Genomic DNA, 14,284 nt, shown 5'->3' with positions numbered 1-14,284 from the left:
CCCACCTCAGCCTCCTGAGTAGCTAGGACTATAGGGGTGTGTACAACCATGCCCTAGTTAATTTTTTTTTTTAAATACTGTTTTGTAGAGATGGGGTCTTGCTGTTGCCCAGGCTGGTCTTGAACTCCTAGCCTCAAGCAATTATCCTCCCAAAGTGGTGGGATTAATAGGCATGAGCCACCTCGCCTTGTCCATTTTCCTATTGTAGAGGACCTCTTCCCTTTGTAATTAATACTTTGAGACTGTTAGACTAATCTGTTCCATAACAAAGTTTCACCTGATAGTTTTAGCATCCATTTATCATCCTTGCCTGAATTAATCACCACACTGGGAGTTGTAAAATAGTAATTTTCTAATTCTAAGATTCATTTGGCTTTCATGAGGTGGCAGTTGTTTCTAGAAATACATTATGGATTCATTGATTTTTTTTTTTTTTTTTTTTTTCTGAGACGGAGTCTCACTCTGTCGCCCAGGCTGGAGTGCAGTGGCTGGATCTCAGCTCACTGCAAGCTCCGCCTCCCAGGTTTACGCCATTCTCCTGCCTCAGCCTCCCGAGTAGCTGGGACTACAGGCGCCCGCCACCTTGCCTGGCTAGTTTTTTGTATTTTTTAGTAGAGACGGGGTTTCACCGGGTTAGCCAGGATGGTCTCGATCTCCTGACCTCGTGATCCGCTTGTCTCGGCCTCCCAAAGTGCTGGGATTACAGGCTTGAGCCACCACAACCGGCCTGATTTATTTTTATTAAATGTGTTATAATTCACTGCCATCATTCTTCTTTTGAATGCTTAAAATTTTCCAAATCATCTTGTCAGGCAGGGTTCCTTTAGGCTGGCTCCCATATATATCATTTACCTTCCCAGCTGCTGAGCACGTGACTGCTTTGGCACGTTGTACTTCTGGGGGTCATTTTTTTCATGGAGCCCTGTTTTTTTAGTAAAATATGGTATTTTGAAACTAGAATCTGGGTGGCACACTGATACCTCCAAAGCAAAGCTACCATCACAGGATTCTTCCTCACCTTATTTCAGTGTTTGTGAAATAGTGAAATACATACTTGAAAGATCATCTCCCACAGCAAGAATCTGGTTCCCACATGGACAAATGGTGAGAACCACCACACACTTGGGCCTGCTAGAGTGGGGAGTGGAGGGAGGAAAAGCATCAGGAAGAACAGCTAATGGATGCTGGGCTTAATACCTAGACGATGGGATGATCTATACAGCAAACCACCATGGCACTTGTTTCCCTGTGTAACAAACCTCCACATCCTGCACATGTACCCCTGAACTTAAAAGATGAAGAAAATAAAAGGGCAGGAAGCAACATTAATAGCAAATTAGAGATTAACTTAAAGGATCAGGAAGGGTCCCAGCAGGAAGCCGACTCCAACTCCTGTGATTGAATGTAGAATTTCAATGAAGAAATTAACAACAAAAAAGAACCTGGTCCCAATGACATTAGTATATTGATTCAACCTACAATACATATTAAGTAGTTTCAGAGTTACTACACTGATAGCATTGCCAACAATTAACCATGTAAATAAAGCCTAACATTTTTCCATATTTTTTGTCCCTTGACTATATTCCACTAAGCTTGTATAGTCTGAGTACTCTGCTAAAAAGTTACCTGAATTCTTTTCTTTGTATCTATGTAATCAATTTTATATAGTGTTTTATTAGTTTCTCTTTGTACATTCAATGACAGGATTTCCTTTGTTTTCATTATTTTTATTTCATTTTAATTTTACATAATTGAATATATAAAATATTTACATGGTTCAAAATCAAAACTATATTAAAAAGGTACGCTCAGAAAAGTCTCATTTCCATACTTATTTCCTCCACCAATATCCACCCACCCCCTATCATTTATTTCTGGTTTATGGTTCCTGTGCATCTTTCTGCAAAAATAAGTGTGTGTGTGTGTGTGTGTGTGTACACGTGTGGTTATTTCCCTTTCCATCTTAAATACAAGGTAGCACATTAGATATGCTTTTTGTGACTCTTTATTGCCCCTTAAAATATCCTAGAAAGCACTTCATCTTTGTTAATAGCTATCTTCCTTTTTAATTTTTCAAAAATTGTTTGTATGGCTGTATTATGTAGATACATTACAGTTTATTCAGCCAGAATTCTATGAGTGGACATATACGTTGTTTCCAAATTTGTTCTATCTGCAAATAATGTAGCGATGAACAACCTTCTGTACATATTCTTAGTTATTTTGTGAAGGTGTTTCCTCTGGAATAATTACTAGAAGTGGGGCCATTAGGTCAAAGGGTGAATGCTTTTTTTTTGTTTTATTTTGTTAGATATTGCCAATTCTTCTTTCATAGGGACTGCTGATCACCATTTTTGAATGACGGTTTAACTGGTATTGAATTCTAAGTTGAAGATAATACTCTCTTGTGTTTTCAGTTCTATTGCTGATGAGAAATCTGTTGTTTCTCATTACTGTTTCTTAGAGGTATGGCAGAAACTTATTCTCCATTTTATCTTCCCTTCTTTTTCCCAGGCACGTGGCTGACCTCTATTTCCCAGGCTCCCCAGCAATTAGGTATGGCAGGTGGGGCGTGCGCAGACACAAGGGAGACCATTTCTGGCCTAGCTTATTCCCCACCACCCGCTTCCTGTGGGAAAGCAGAGCAACTCTGAAAGCCATGTGGGTGCCGTCAGCTGGGTCCCTGAGGGTACAGCCACCTAGTGGCCTGAAATACCCACCCAGGCCTGCTACACAAGAGAAGTAAGCTCGTACTGGATTTGACCCATCGCATTTTTGATCTTTTTAAAGCATTTTAGCCCATTTTACTTAATACAAAACTGTTCTAACTGGTTCTTTTTCCTATCCCTCCCCCTTGCTTCTACTTCATAATTTTTATCTACTACAAGACTTCATTCATCTTAAGAATTCTAAACATACTTATTTTATTGTCATTTCCAGGAATTCCAACTGCTAATTTCACTTTTAGTAAATTCGTGTCTTGCTTGAACAAATTTTCAACTCTACGTCTATGTCTTCATGTATTTTAAAGTTTTGCTTTGCAAGCTTACTTTGAGTAGGAGTTTTCGATTGCTGTATCTTTCCCACTCTCTCCCTTCCCAGACAGCTTTCAGTCCCTTCACCTGGCCTCTCAGGACTTCTTCCAAACTAGGTCTCAAAATGCCACTTGGTGTTCCTGCTCAGTTGTGGTATCAGTGATACTGCGGATCCAGGCCCTGGGCCAAGAAAGCAGCATGGCTCAGCTTCTGGTTCTGAAGCTGCGTCTTTGTCTCTGAAACTTCCAGAAGCCCATTCCTTTCAAGTAAACCATCTTTTCCAGCCTTCTTTCTTAGGTTTGGAAGGGAGGGCACTGCGATCTCTGATTTCAGTGTAGCCAGTGTTTCTTAGAGGTATGGGAGAAACTTGGTCATTCTCCCAATTTACATTCCCTGGAGCCTGGCTCCAACTCCTTGGTCTCAGCTCATGTGGATACTTTTACATCCCCATCTTCTCTTTTTTTAAATGTTTTTAGTTTTAAGTTCAGCCTCCACAGAGTCTCAAAAATTGCCAGTGCCAACCATATTTCACCATGGCAGGGTACTGAGAAAAGTTTTCCATTAGGAAGTGTCTCAGATAAACTTCACTGGCTATGAAATGGCCACTGCACAAAGCTATATCCCCTTATTCTAAAAAACCTGAGTTCCTGGTTGCCTCTGCTGGAGAGGCCTGCAGCTTAAGCCTGCTTACCTCTTTGTATTTCAACTTACATTCTAGGTAACTAGAATGACCATAGCCCAGTTATACTTATTTGGTTACCCTTTTTATATTATAACTACCTTTGCTAGGTGTTTGGAGCCTGAACCCCTGTGCCATCTTGACCAGATGTCTCAACTTAAATAATTGTTTTGCTCTCCTGCAGCTCCTGTATACATTTTGTAAGGCCCTCTTTACATAGTGAATGTACTTAATGCCACACACACATAGTATGCACTCAAGCTAACCATAGTTCTCAGAAGTCTTGGTATTGCCAGTTATGAAATGACTTCACTGTATCATTTGCCTGCTTTCAGTCTCATACAAGTATTAACTAGAGCACTGATGTATGAAATGTGGTATTCTGCATATACCCACATTATAGTTACTGTGATGGTTCAACCACCTTGTGATTCACCACGGCCCATGGGCTTTTTCTGCCAAAAATAGGCACGATGCCAATCATTCTCCAATTTGAACCTCTTACTTACAAAATTAATTCACCTTCATTTGATTTTATCCAGTATTTTACAAATACTGTACCCCATTAATATAGGTTATTTTGACTTCCGTTTCTAGTATTTCTCACAAACATATACACTAATATGCCACCAGTTATGGATTAAAACTGATTAAACAGAACGGTTCCCAGACTGACCTCTAAAAGGTTAAATGACTTATCCCGCACTGGAACCATATCCTTGATAATGTCTCTATGTCACCTTCTCACCATCTAACTGTGGTATCATGTGAGCTAACCTGTTTCCCCGGGTTGCTGTTGATTATGTCATTCATAATGAAATCAATAGCATGAGAAAGTGAAGACTATGTCCCTTGCTTCCTCCAGATCCTTAAAATGTTCTTGAAAACAAATCAGGTTACACTGACACGATTCATTTTTCTATAAAGCTACCATGAATTTTTACTCAATGCCCTATGTTTGCTTATAAATTAGTATTCTGGTGATGTATATTTTCACATAACCTTCCCTGACAATGTGACTGTATTTTATTGACTGCAAATTCTACACATATATTCACCTCGTCATCATTTTGATGGAAACAGATAATTAATACAAGTATAAGGTTCAGAATTAAGGAGAAAGGAGTTGCACACCTTGTACTACTCATCCAGGTACTGAGTTTTAAGAACAATATCAATAAATAGAAATATATCTAAAAAAATCAACAAATATGGGAATGGGATTAATAAGAGTGATAAAGGATTATAAGAACAGAAGTTATTCAGATACTTATGGGCTGACTGCTTAGCAAACATGCTTACAGAAGAGGTTTAAAAATAGAAGTTTTTTTTGTTTTTTTTTTTTTTGAGATGGAGTCTCACTCTGTCACCCAGGCTGGAGTGCAGTGGTGCGATCTCAGCTCACTGCAAGCTCTGCCTCCCGGGTTCACGCCATTCTCCTGCCTCAGCCTCCCTAGTAGCTGGGACTACAGGCGCCCACCACCACGCCAGGCTAATTTTTTTGTATTTTTTAGGAGAGAGGGGGTTTCACTGTGTTAGCCAGGATCGTCTCGATCTCCTGACCTCATGATCCGCCTGCCTCGGCCTCCCAAAGTGCTGGGATAATAGGTGTGAGCGCCACTGTGCCCGGCCTAAAAAGAGTTTTTAAAAGAACATCTGAACTAGAGATTGCCTCCTGGTTCTCAATCATTATCATGTCCTTTAGCTTGCTTTCTTAAGCAAAATAAAGGGCTTAAGCATACAATGATCTGGAAAGTAGACATCAGAAATCTGTGCTCAATAGTCCCTGAGACCCCACTCTCCATCCCTGGCTTCTGAATGTGGCTCCTTGTATGACTCAACCACCAGAGAGGTTATGACATTCTTCATGCTTTCTGAAACCATAGTTATTCATCATTGCTGAGAAACTGAACCAGACCAACCACCTAAGGGAGACCCTTTTTCACCATCACACTATCAGGGGTAGCCTGCCCAATCAGCCAGGGTCCAGTACTCCTATAAGTCTTTGATAACAGTATCCCAGACCTATGCCAGCTTGCCCCACTACCATTCTACCTGTTTTGTTTCCATTCTCTCAGGATTCAGAAATATAACATACACATTTCCTAAGACTGACTTTATAGCCATACAGTAGAATATTATTCAGTCTTAAAAGGAAATGAAATCCTGGCCGGGCATGGTGGCTCACGCCTGTAATCCCAACACTTTGGGAGGCCAAGGTGGGCAGATCACGTGAGGTCAGGAGTTCGAGACCAGCCTGGCCAACATGGCAAAACCCTGTCTCTACTAAAAATACAAAAAATAGCTGGGCATGGTGGCAGATGCCGGTAATCCCAGCTACTAGGGAGGCTGAGGCAGGAGAATCCCTTGAATTTGGGAGGCAGAGGTTGCAGTGAGCTGAGATCAGACCACTGCATTCCACCCTGGGTGACAGAGCAAGACTTCATCTCAAAAAAAAAAAAAAAAAAAAAAAAATTCTGATACATGCTAAAGGTAGATGAACCCCTAAGACATTATACTAAGTGAATAAGTAGACAGAAAATGATAAATATCATATGATTCCATATATATGAGGTACCTAGAGTAATCAAATTCATAGACAAAAAGTAAATAGTAGCCAGGAGCTAGGAGAAGGGGAGAATGAGGAGTTACTGTTTAATGGGTGCAGGTTTTCAGCACAGGATGAAAAAGTTCTGAAGATGCATAGATAGTAGTATCAGTTGCACAACAATGTGAATGAACTTAATGCCACTGACCTGTACACTTAATAATGGTAAAGACGGTAAATTTTAGGTATATTTTACTACAATGATTTGACCTGAGCAGCTCAGTCCTTCTATTCTGCCAGAAGGTGATGATGTTTTCTTAGCCTCTGCTGTCTGCTTCAATGTCAGGCAAAAGCAATTTTGAAGAGACAGTTTTCTGGATACCTCTGAGACCTCAGGGCCTTTGAACTTGTGTCTCAGAAGACCACTGTGCCTGGGATGGTCTTCTTTCTTACACTCACGTAGCTTGCTCCCTCAACCGCCTCAAGTCTCTACTTAAATGAGACTTTTTTTTTTTTTAGGCATGAGACTAATGATGAGAGTTTAAGATAAGTTTGTTAGGCAGGCAGGGCTCTCAAACCAAATAATTCTACACACACACACACACACACACACACACATTGCTTTTTAGTTTATAAAATATTTTATGGAAATTGCCTGATTCAAACTGTCTAAATCATGTTCCTGAACCTATATTCCATGAACAATGCCAAGATATTCAAGTGTTAAAGCTGAGTAATTTAAAAAAAAAAAAAAAGGGTAACTGTGGTCTTTTCCCTAATTTGAGGTGAGGAGAAAGTGCCAACAGATGACAAATATATTCATTCACATTACCAAATACAGAAAACAAGCATATGGCCATCTTGAGAGATGCAGAAAAATCTTTGGACAAAATTCAACAACCATTCATGATAAAAACCTCTCAGCAAAGTAGGAAACTGATGGTTTCCTCAACCTGATAAGGAACATCTGTGAAAAATCTATAGCTATGATTATACTTAAGTGTGAAAGACTGACCATTTTACCCCTAAAATTGGAAACAAGGTAAGGATATCTGCCCTTACCACTTCTACTCAACATTTTAGGATATCCTAGCCCATTCAGTAAGGCAAGAAAATAAAAGAAAGGCATACAGATTAGAAAGGATAAGATAGGCCGGGCGCGGTGGTTCAAGCCTGTAATCCCAGCACTTTGGGAGGCCAAGACGGGTGGATCACGAGGTCAGGAGATCGAGACCATCCTGGCTAACCCGGTGAAACCCCGTCTCTACTAAAAAATACAAAAAACTAGCCGGGCGAGGTGGCGGGCGCCTGTAGTCCCAGCTACTCGGGAGGCTGAGGCAGGAGAATGGCGTAAACCCGGGAGGTGGAGCTTGCAGTGAGCTGAGATCCCGCCACTGTACTCCAGCCTGGGCGACAGAGCGAGACTCTGTCTCAAAAAAAAAAAAAAAAAAACAGAAAGGATAAGATAAAACTATTTGTAGATGACATTTATGTATATTGATAATCCTAAGGTACTTACAAAAAATCTACTGGAATTAATAAATGAATTTAGTAAGATCACAGGTCAGTTTTTAAAACCACATTGCTATATATAGCAACAAAACTGAAAAATGAAGGAAAATATATCATGTCCAATAGACTCAAAAACATAAAATAAGAATAAATTTTTATAAAATGTCAATGCTAAAAGCTACAAAACACTGCCAAAGAAAACTGAAGACCTTAATAGAAATATGCCATGTTCACGGATAAGAAGATTAATATTATTAACATGTCATCCTCCTCAGATTAATTGATTCAATGTAGTTCTGATCAAAATCCAGGCCGTTTTCTTTTTTAAAGATATTGACAAGCTGATGCTAAAATGTATATGAAAACACAAAGGGTCAGAATAGTCAAAAACAAAGTTGGACGACTTACACTACCTAATTTCAAGACTTATAAATTACAGAACTCAAGACAATGAGCTTAAGAACAAACATGTTGACAGAAGAGAGTTCAAACCAGTCCACTTGATTTATAAGAAAGTACCAATGCAGTTCAATGCAGGAAAGGAAAGTCTTTTCAAAACATTGTGCTGGACTAACTGGATAACCGTATGAAAAAAAAAAAAGGACCTTAACCCCACTTCACACCATTAACACAAATTAACTCAGGAGAGATCACAGGCCTAACTATAAAATGTAAGACTCTATAAGGAAAACAAAGGAGAATATGTTTGCAACCTTGGAGCAAAGAATTCTCAAGCAAAACACAAAAAGCATCAAATATAAAAGAAAAAAAATTGATAAAGTGAACTCATTAAAATTAGATTCTTCTGTTCATCATAAGAAAATGAAAAGGCAATAACAGACTGGGAGAAAATGCTTACAACACATATCTCTAACAAAAGACTTGTGCCCAGACTACCAGACTGCATATATAAAGAGTGCCTACAAATGAATAGCAAAAAGTCAAACTACTCAAACAAAAATGGGCAAAATACTTGAAAAGACGTTCCAAAAAGAATATGTACAAATGGTCAATAGCACACAAAAAGGTATTCAACATCATTAGTTATCAGGAAAAAGCTAATTAAAATGACAATGACATACCATTTCATCAGAATGACTAAAATCAGAAAGACCAACAATACCAAATATTGGAAAAGATGTAGAGTAACGAGAACTCTCATACACTGCTGTTTGAGGTGTAAAATGGTATATCCCCTTGGAAAATAGTGTGGCATTTCAACATACGCTTATCCTATGATCCAGTACTTCTACTACTAGATATTTACCTAGGAGTAATTAAAACATGTTAGCCAGGCGTAGAGGTTCACGCCTGTAATCCCAACACTTTGGGAGGCCAAGGTGGGCAGATCACTTGAGGTCAGGAGTTCGAGATCAGCCTGGTCAACATTGTGAAACCGCGTCTCTCCCAAATATACAAAAATTAGCCGGGCATGGTGGCGTGCACCTGTAATCCCAGCTACTTAGGAGGCTGAGGCAGGGGATTCACTGAAGCCTGGGAGGTGGAGGTTGCAGTGAGCCGAGAATGTGCCATTACACTCCAGCCTGGGTGACAGAGTGAGACTCCACCTCAAAAACAAAACAAAACATGTCCACAAGACTTGTATAAGGTTCCGCAAGTATTTATTAGATATGAGATTAAAAACACAAACCATAAAAGAAATCAACAACCTAGGCTTCATCAAAATTTAAAACTTTTTTTTTCTTTAAAAGGCACCATTAGGGAAATGTCATGGGTTTGGGGAAAATATTTTCAAACTATATATTTGTTTTTTATTTTTTTATTTTTTGAGACAGAGTTTCGCCCTGTCTCCCAAGCTGGAGTGCAGTGGTGTGATCCTGGCTCACTGCAACCTCCGCCTCCCGGGTTCAAGCAATTCTTCTGCCTCAGCTTCCAGAGTAGCTGGAATTACAGGCGCATGCCATCAGGCCCACCTAATTTTTGTATTTTTAGTAGAGACGGGGTTTCGCCATGTTGGCAGGCTGATTTTGAACTCCTGACCTCAGGTGATCTGCTGGCCTCGGCCTCCCAAAGTGCTAGGATTACAGGTGTGAGCCACTGTGCCCAGCCCCAAACCATATATTTGATACAGAATTTGCATCTAGATATATATCTTAAAATTCTTGAACCTCAGTAAGAGGGTGGTGAGAAATAACCCAATTTAAAAATGGGGCAGCACTTTGGGAGGCCGAGGCGGGCGGATCATGAGGTCAGGAGATTGAGACCATCCTGGCAAACACGGTGAAACCCCGTCTCTACTAAAAATACAAAAAAACTAGCCGGGCGTGGTGGTGGGCGCCTGTAGTCCCAGCTGCTCGGGAGGCTGAGGCAGGAGAATGGCGTGAGTCCGGGAGGCGGAGGTTGCAGTGAGCTGAGGTCGCACCACTGCACTCCAGCCTGGGCGATAGAGCCAGACTCCGTCTCAAAAAAAAAAAAAAAAAAAAGTAAAAAGGGGGCAAAAGATGTAACTAGACATGTCATCGAAGATGATATATATCTATAACAATATCAATATAGATCAAATATCCAATAAAAAAGAAGACATACAAGTAACTAATAAGCACATGAAAAGGAACTCAACATCATTAGTCATTAGGGAAATGCAAATTAAAACTGCAATGAGACACCGTTATGCACCCTTTGAAATATCTATAAGAACGAGTAACAATTTCAAACGTCGGCAAGAATGTAGAGAACCCTCGAACACTGTTAGTGGGAGTCTAACACTGTACAGCCGCTTTTGGAAAATAGTTCGGCAGTTTCTTAAAAAGTTAAACATAAACTTACCACATGACTCCACAATTATACCCATACAAATCTACTCAAGAGAAATACAAATAAGGTCTATATTAACACTTGTAGATAGCAACATTACCTCGTTCATAGCATCATTATTCATAACAGCCAAGCCCTGGGAATAATTCAAATGTTCATCAATTGCTGAGTGGATAAATAAAATGTAGTATATTTATACAAAGCAGCAAGCTACTGATACACACTGCAACACGGATGAACCTCAAAAATGTGCTAAGTGAGAGATGTCTGACACAAAAAACTATATAATCCAAGATTCCTCTAATTTGAATTTCCCAGACAAGGCAAGAGACAGAAGTTCAATGGCTGTCTGGGGCTACAGGTGGGAACTGATTGTATACTGGCAGAGAGAAATTTGGGGGTGACAAAAAGCAAAAACTGGGTTATGGTGATGGCTGCACAAACCTATAAATTACTAAAAACCATAGAATTGTACATAATGAGTAGGTTTTATGGCATATAAATTATACCTCAATAAAGCTGTTTTTTAAAAAAGACTTATACAAGAATATTCATAGCAGCTATTTTTTTTAACAATTTTTTTTTTTTTTGAGACAAGGTCTCGCTATTTTGCCCAGGCTGAAGTGCAGTGGCACGATCTCAGCTTACTGCAACCTCTGCCTCCCATGTTCACGTAATTCTCATGCCTCAGCCTCCCTAGCAGCTGGGATTACAGGTGCCTGCCATGATACCCAGCTAATAACAATTTTTTTTTTTTTTAAGGTACAGAATCTTGCTATGTTGCCCAGGCTGGTCTCGAAATCCTGGACTCAACTGATCTTCCCACCTTGACTTCCCAAAGCGCTGCTATTACAGGTGCGAGCTGCCATGCTCAGCCATGGCAGCTTTATTCACAACAGCCCAAAACTGGAAACAACCCAAGTGATCATCAAAGGAGAATGGCTACATTAGAGTATATTCAAAGAATGTAATATTAGTTACCAATAAAGAATTACAGAGTCACGCATGTATAAATCTCAAAAGCATTATGTTGAACAAAAGCAGCCACTTTTGTTTGTCTACTATATATCACAATCCATTTATATGAAGTTGAAGAACAGACAAAGCTCATTTATGATGCTGGAAATCAGAACAGCAAGTGCCTCTGGACTGATTGCAAAGTAGCATGAGAGAACTGCCTGAAGCATGAAAATGTTCTGTGTCTTGACAGGAATGTTGTTTACATAGGTGCACATATTTATCAAAACTAAACACTTAAGATCTGTGCATTTTACTGTATGTACCTCCAAAATTTTTAAATACTTAAAAATGCCCCCCAAAAGACATACTACTGGACAAATTCAGCATCAATTACTCACATGAATTTTCAGGAGGTACAGCAGTGTGCGTTTCTGTTGCCCATGTCAAATAGTTAATATAAATGGCTAAGAGTTTGATACTCATTTTAAAATGTTTTAATTATGTCATGATACAAACAAAAATACATTTAACATATGTAAATAATGCAACAGAATCAAACTCATTGTATATTAATTCACTTATTTACTTCAAAATCTTTTAAGGAGGATGAAAAATTTATTCCAGGCATCAAAGTTCAAATTATGACTTAATCACATATACAATGCTGATGTTTCAATTTTTAAAAATTTAATTGTCAACTGAGCACTGTGGCTCACGCCTGTAATCCCAGCACTTTGGGAAGCTGAGGCAGGTGGATTGCCTGAGGTCAGGAGTTCAAGACCAGCCTGACCAATATGGAGAAACCCCATCTCTACTAAAAATACAAAAAAATTAGGTGGGCATGGTGGTGCATGCCTGTAATCCCAGCTACGTGGGAGGCTGAGGCAGGAGAATCACTTGAACCTGGCAGGTGAAGGTTATGGTGAGACGAGATTGCGCCATTGTACTCCAGCCTGGGCAACAAGAGCAAAACTCCATCTCAAAAAAAAAAAAAAAAAAAAAAAATTAGCCGAGCATGGTGACAGGCACCTGTAATCCCAGTTACTCAGGAGGCCAAGGCAGGAGAATCACTTGAACCTGGGAGGTGGAGGTTGTGGTGAGCTGAGATGGCAACATTGCACTCCAGCCTGGGCTACAAGAGCGAAACTCCATCTCAACAACAACAACAAAAAAGAAGATGAAGAAAATTAGGTGGATGTGGTGGCAGGCACCTGTAATCCCAGCTACTTGGGAGGCTGAGGCAGGAGAATCACTTAAACCTGAGAGGTGGGAGTTTGCACTGAGCCGAGAACACACCATTGCATTCCAGCCTGGTCAACAAGAGTGAAACTCAGTCTCAAAAAAAAAAAAAAAAAAAAAGGAATTGTTTGAGTGTACCTTTCAGAATAAAGTTTACTTAATATCAGGTTCTTCGTCTGCTGGTGAGAGGAAAAAAGTATTAGAGAACCTAACAGTCTCAGACTCATGAAACAAAAACAAGCTTGGCAGCAATCAGGTCCAGCAGGTTCCAGACTCACCGAGTAGTCATTTCAGGCCTCCACCGCCGGCTCCAGCTCCCAAGCCACTGGAAGATGGGCGCCAGGAGGAAAGGCTAAACTTTGTGGACACACCCTGAGGAAGGCTGCTGCCTGGTCCGTGACATCTACTGTGACAGAGGACTCAGGCCAGGAGGAAAGGAGCACCACCACCACGGGCAGCTTGCCCATCCTTCTGTCACTTCCTTTCCATTCCCCTAGGTCCCCTTAGAGTGACCCTCAGAGTTGGCGCTACACCAGCCCTGGAGGCGTGATGCGAATGAGGCATGACCCTGCTCCCTGGAGTCTGTCTACAGACCACACTACCCAGTGTCTGGGAGGGCACAATGTCAGGGCACTTCCTATACTCCTGGGGCATTTTAAGGAGGGTTTAAAATGTTCACTCCTTTTGACCCAGTGTCTGCACTCTGGTAATTCATCATAAGAAAATAATCTGGGTTGAAGGAAATAATTACTGCGTAAATTCAGCATACTTATAATAGCCCACAGTACACCCTCCCCTGTCTCCAAAACAACTTAATGTCTAACATTAGGGAATGAGTCAAATGAATTATGAGACAGTCATAAGATGGACTACCACCTGCAGCCATGAAAGATAAAATTTGTTATTGAGAGAAAAACTAAGTAACAGGAAAATGCTGATGGTATTATGTTAAATGACAGATGCAAGATAAAGCTGTGTGTAGCAGGGCTTCTCACAGGGGGATGAGATGGGATCCTGCTGATCTCTGAACCGGTGTTACTGAGGGGAGCCTGCTGTTGTCCTTAGATAGTCTTACCTTAAGGGAGATACGAGGATGCAAACCACTGGTACATCCCAATATCAGGGAAATAGGAACAATGTATGGGAACAGGAAAAATGTAGGAAATAGACACAGCGGTACATCCTAATATCAGGGAAATAGGAAAAATGTATGTATATTCACAGATCAGAGGTAATTAATGCCAGCCCACCGTGACTGGTAAGGTGGTGGCCTTGGAGACTAAGACTTCTGAAACTTGAATATGAATCTTGTTAAAAGACAGATTCTGATTCAATATGTCTGGGGTGAGCCTGAGATTTTGCATTTCTAACAAGCTCCCAGGTGATGCCATGCTGCCAGCGCACAGGCCATGCCACGCATGAAGCAAGCCTGAAGAGGACACGTATCCTGGAGGGGTAGAACCCGATGACACAAACAGCAACTGGTTGGTGAGAATAGAGGTACATGTTTAATTTTTACACTGTCCTGTATCT

At 40.4% G+C, this 14,284-nt stretch overlaps 1 protein-coding gene and 1 pseudogene across 9 annotated transcripts in view; both read right to left on the bottom strand.

Moving 5' to 3' along the window:
• The window catches only part of GPR160 (G protein-coupled receptor 160), a 129,868-nt gene that overhangs the window by 105,180 nt on the left and 10,404 nt on the right, over positions 1-14,284 (bottom strand). The window contains exon 4 of one of the 9 annotated variants that reach the window (XR_004437187.1): positions 7,661-7,671. The exons of 4 other annotated variants lie outside the window; for them this stretch is intronic. The gene's annotated coding sequence lies outside the window, so the exon portion shown is untranslated. Of the gene's footprint in view, positions 1-7,660; positions 7,672-10,162; positions 10,175-12,454; positions 12,466-12,628; positions 12,645-14,284 lie in introns of those variants that run through there. 4 more of the 9 variants (XR_004437182.1, XR_004437188.1, XR_004437186.1 and 1 more) reach the window with 4 other exon arrangements.
• Positions 3,527-3,655, bottom strand: LOC117084554 (annotated as a pseudogene).

The sequence above is a fragment of the Trachypithecus francoisi genome, unplaced genomic scaffold, assembly GCF_009764315.1.
Source record: "Trachypithecus francoisi isolate TF-2019V2 unplaced genomic scaffold, Tfra_2.0 Lachesis_group0, whole genome shotgun sequence".
Classification (NCBI taxonomy): domain Eukaryota; kingdom Metazoa; phylum Chordata; class Mammalia; order Primates; family Cercopithecidae; genus Trachypithecus; species Trachypithecus francoisi.
This window is presented reverse-complemented; position numbering and strand designations above follow the sequence as displayed.